Raw genomic sequence first — 4,868 nt, forward strand, 5'->3', positions numbered from 1 at the left:
ATTCATTGCTGGTGGAAATGCAAACGTGTGCAACCACTTTGGAAATCAGTGTGGCGGTTTCTCAGAAAATTGGGAGTCAACCTACCTCAGGATCCAGCAATTCCATTCTTGGAAATATACCCAAGAGATGCCCTATCATATTACGAAAGCATTTGTTCAACTATGTAACTATATGATATTTTCTTCATCCATTCTTCTGTTGTGGAACAGTTGGGTTGTTTCCAGTTTCTGGCTATTATGAATAAAGCCATAATGAGCATGATTAAATGTTCTTTGGGTATATGCCCAGTATGGTATAGCTGAATCTTGAAGTAGATTAATTCCCAACTTTCTGAGGAATAACCATATTTCTTTCCAAAGAGGTTGTCCAAGTTTGCACTCCCACCAGCAATGGAGGAGTGTTTCCCTTGCTTCACATCCTCTCCAGCATGAGCCATCACTTGGTTTATTGATCTTAGCAATTCTGATAGGTGTAATATGGGATCTCAGAGTCATTTTGATTTGTATTTCCCTGGTAGCTAAGGATGTTGAACTTTTTAAAGTGTTTCTCAACTTCTTGAGAATTCTCTGTTTAAATCTGTAGCCTATTTTAAAATAGGATTATCTCAGTTATTTAGATTATTTGATATCTAATTTCTTAAGTTCTTTATATATTTGGAATATTAGTCTTTTATCAAATATGAATGTGACCAAAGTCTTTTCTCATCTGAAGGCTGCCATTTTGTCTTGTTGACAATGTCCTTTTTCTTACAAACATTTTTCAGTTTCATAAGGTCTCATTTATTAATTGTCAGTCTTAGTGTCTGCATTATCAGTGTTATATTCAGGAGGTTGTCTCCTGTGCCAATGCATTCAAGGCTATCCCCCACTTTATCTTCTATCGCGTTCAGTGTATCTGGTTTTATGTTGAGGTCTTTGATTTACTTGTACTTGAGGTTTGTGCAGGATGATATATTTGAGTCTATTTGTATTCTTCTAGATGCAGACATCCAGATTGACCAGCATCTTTTGTTGCAGACAGTATCATTTTTCCTCTATGTATTTCCGGTTTCTTTATAAAACCTCAGGTTTGCATAGGTGTGTGGATTTATTTCTGGGACATCAATTCTATTTCATTAATCAACAAATCTGTTTTCTTGCCAGTTCCTTGCTGTTTTGTTACAATAGCCCTGTAGTACAACTTGAAATCAAAGATGGTGATATCTCCAGCAGTTCTTTTATTGTTCGGGATTGTTTCAGCTTTCCTGGGTTTTCAGCTTTTCCACATGAAGTTGAGGATTATCTTGTCAAGGTCTATAGGAAATGTGTTAGGATTTTAATGGTGATTACATTGAATCTGTAGATTGCTTTTGGTAAGATTGCCATTTTTGCTATGCTAATCCTACTTATCCATGAGCATGAGAGATTTTTCCTTTTTCTGTTATTTTCTTCAATTTCTGCTTCAAAGACTTGCAGTGCTTATTATTCAGATCTTTCACTTCTTTGGTTAGAGTTACACCCACAAAATTTTCTATTATTTGAGGCTATTTTGAAAGATCTTGCTTCCCTTATTTCTTTCACAATTGGATAGGTATTTGTACATGGGCGGGCTACTATTTTTTTAGTTAATCTTGCATCCACCCACTTTGCTGAAAGTGTTTATCAACTATAGGAGTTCATTAGTTGATGTGGGATTCCCCTCTGTATGCTATGAATGTTTTAATACCATTAATTATTAAAGAAGTTGCTTCATTCAATGGTTTAGCAGAACAAAGCCAGGCAGGAAATTTGAACAGAGATTTAGAGAGAGAGAGAGAGTAGGAAGAGTCAGAGAGACTACATGTAGCCACCAAAGGAGAAAGATGCTTGCCAGACCCTTACCAGAACGTCATAGCCTTGTACCATAATATGGATTAATAGAAATGGGTTATTTAAGATGTAAGAGTTAGGTAATAAGAATCCTTATCTAATAAGCAAAGCAGTGTTGTAATTAATATAATTTCTGTAATATTATTCAGGTCTGGGTGCCCGGGAAACAAACAAATGGTCTCCTTTTACAAAATATTGCTCAAATGACTGGGGTTAACATGCCTGGCCTGCCACCCACTTCAGGTCCAGGTTCTTGTATATCTGCTCAGGGTTAGGAGGAATGTAGTTGAGAGCAAGCCAGCCACTCATGACCCCTGCCTGGGCAAGCAGATGTTTCAGGTTTGCCAGGTGTGCACAGGCAGGAGAGCTGGTGGATTCCTACCACCATACACAGAGATATTTCCAGGCAGTGCAGTGCGCTGCATGACAGATTTAGCTTTTTAAGATAAAAAGGGTTTATGTGATGCATGCTCCTTCCCAGAGTTGAGGTGGTGAGTGCAGATACTACCCAGCCCTCCAAGAGGCACCTCTGCCATATTGAAAGGATGAGAGAGATTAAGCCATCATCCAGGGTCACTGTGACCACTGCTTTCTCTTTTAAAATGCTCCTTGTCAAAAAAGGATTTCAGATACACAATAGGACAGATTCAACTATAAAATATTTCTTTTTTTAAATAAAAATAATAATAAAAATAAACCTTTATTTAAAAAGCTAAAACCACAAACAAAAAAGGAAACAAGAAACATAATTTTCAAAGTAATTGGATTAAGAGGTTCTGCTTAGTGTCTAAAATGTAAAAGACAAACCATAAAAAAGTCTATAATCAGCTGATCTCAAATGATTTGTAAATTGACTTAAAAATAACACCAATACATTTATTTGTATTTGGAAATAAAATAGTATAGATGGTAGGAAACACAAATGGATACTGTATTGTAAAACTGCGCATTTATTTTAAACATTACACAAAAATATGGCTGCTAAGAACATGGATAATTTTGAAAATTGATAGCCTGTCATTAAACAAAACACAATGAGAAAATCAAGTATATCAGTTAATATAGTGGCACATATTTTTGATCCCAGCATTTACGAAACAAACAGATCTGTGAGTTCAAAGCTAGCTTGCTCTACATATTGAGTTCAGGACACTTAGAGGCTAAATAATGAGATGCTGCCTCAAAATAATTAGTATACCTATCTCTTCAATGATCAAATCATCTTGTGAAATGAAGGAGAGGGCAGTAGTGGCACATGCCTTTAATCCCTGTACTCCAGAGGCAGGTGGATCTCTGTGAGTTAGAGGCCAGCCTGGTCTAGACTGAGTTCTAGGACAGCCAGGGCTACACAGAGAAACTCTATCTTGAAAAAAACCAAAGGGGTGTGGGGGAGGAGAGAGAAATTAAAGGGAAATTCTAAGGACTTGATGCATAAAACTTGATTTATAGCATGATTTGTCAAATTTTTTACTCCCAACTTTAAAAATAATGGCAAAAAACGGGCATGGTGTCAAAGTCTTTAATCACAGCATTCAGAAGGCAGAGGCAGGTGGATTACCGAGTTCAAAATCAGCCTGATCTATAGAGCAAGTTCTAGGACAGCCAGGACTACATAGAGAAACTCTGTCTGGGGGAGAAAAAGAAAAAATACATATGCAAAAAAGGTAATATTTTATGATACTTAACTGAATGTATATCTAAGAAATCTTTGTTCCTGATTATATTGGTATTGTTTTTGTTTTTTTGAGACAGCGTTTCTCTGTACAACTGCACTGGCTGTCCTGTAGCTCCATTTGTAGATCAGGATTACCTCCAACTCAAAGAGGTTCACCTGCCTCTGCCTCCCGAGTGCTGGGATCAAAGGTGTGCACCACCACACCCAGCTGACATTTTATCTTTGTCCCCCCCCATTTTAAGGAATGGGAAGAGATTAAATTCAGTTAATACTGATGTTTTTAATGTGAAAGAGACTAAGTTGAGTTTTTAAAGCAAACAAGCCATAACAATTTGGCACTATTTCAATAATGAAGTGTTCATAATGTGGTATTGGTACATGGATCGAAGCAAATCTCAAAGACGGTAGATTAGTAATTAGAACATCATGCAATGTTGATTTTAGCAAGAAACTTAACAGGTAAAAGAAGCATCTTATTACATTATAAATTCGAGTATGCAATTATAATTTACAAATTATAAAAAATCCTCCCTTTTTACAGCCAGTTGTTTTGAATGGCTACATGAATGCGTAGTCAACAAGTCAAATAAACAAACACATCTACCCAAATTTACATCCCAGAATACCTAAGTAAACTGAAGACATTATGCAGATGAGTAAGTTCTATTCATTTTCGTCATCTGGGTGGTCTGGTTGCAAAGGACATGCTTTTCTTTTCGATGTTCCTAAGCCACTGCATCCTGCTTCCTCAGGAACCTGGTTCTCTTTTTCAGGATCTTTAGGAGACAGCCTAAAGAATTCTCCAATGCCTTTTTGCCACTTTGGAGTTGGGCGCACACAAACTGGACTCCCTCCTGCATACTTATTTCAGCTTTTCTCGACAAGCACGATGAAGAATTGGTGACAAAGGTGGAGGAGCCAAACACCTTCCTGGGGGCTCGAGAAGCCACCACTTTTTTGTAGGCTCCCGGGATGTAATTTGCTTTGGTCCGCACCATGTTCACACAGCAAAAGACAATTCGCACCAACACCCCAGCTGTGGATGTCTTAACTGAACAAGAACCTATAAAATATTTCTAAATGAAACATAGTGTGTTTAAAAAATGTACATAGGTTTTGGAGAGAGAGAAAAAGAGTATAGACAGTTATAAAAAGATAGACAGTCATAGATTAAAGAAAAGAAGATAATAAAATAATTATTTAAAAGTAATAGAGAATAAAAGCCACATAAAGATGAAATATGCACTGAGAGTCTGAATTATGTATACTATTGTGTTTTCTTTGAATTTTTGACTGCTAATGAGCTAACTGCAGAGAGATATTTGCTAATCTCTAAGTTAAACCA

The 4,868-nt window shown here is 36.7% G+C and overlaps 1 pseudogene; it reads right to left on the reverse strand.

The window, feature by feature from the left end:
- Window positions 1–4,049: 4,049 nt before the first annotated feature.
- LOC121441080 lies at window positions 4,050–4,521 on the reverse strand (annotated as a pseudogene).
- Between the last annotated feature and the right edge of the window lie 347 nt (window positions 4,522–4,868).

The sequence above is a fragment of the Microtus oregoni genome, unplaced genomic scaffold (assembly GCF_018167655.1).
Source record: "Microtus oregoni isolate MIOR12 unplaced genomic scaffold, Mior012 000073F_001, whole genome shotgun sequence".
Taxonomy (NCBI): Eukaryota; Metazoa; Chordata; class Mammalia; order Rodentia; family Cricetidae; genus Microtus; species Microtus oregoni.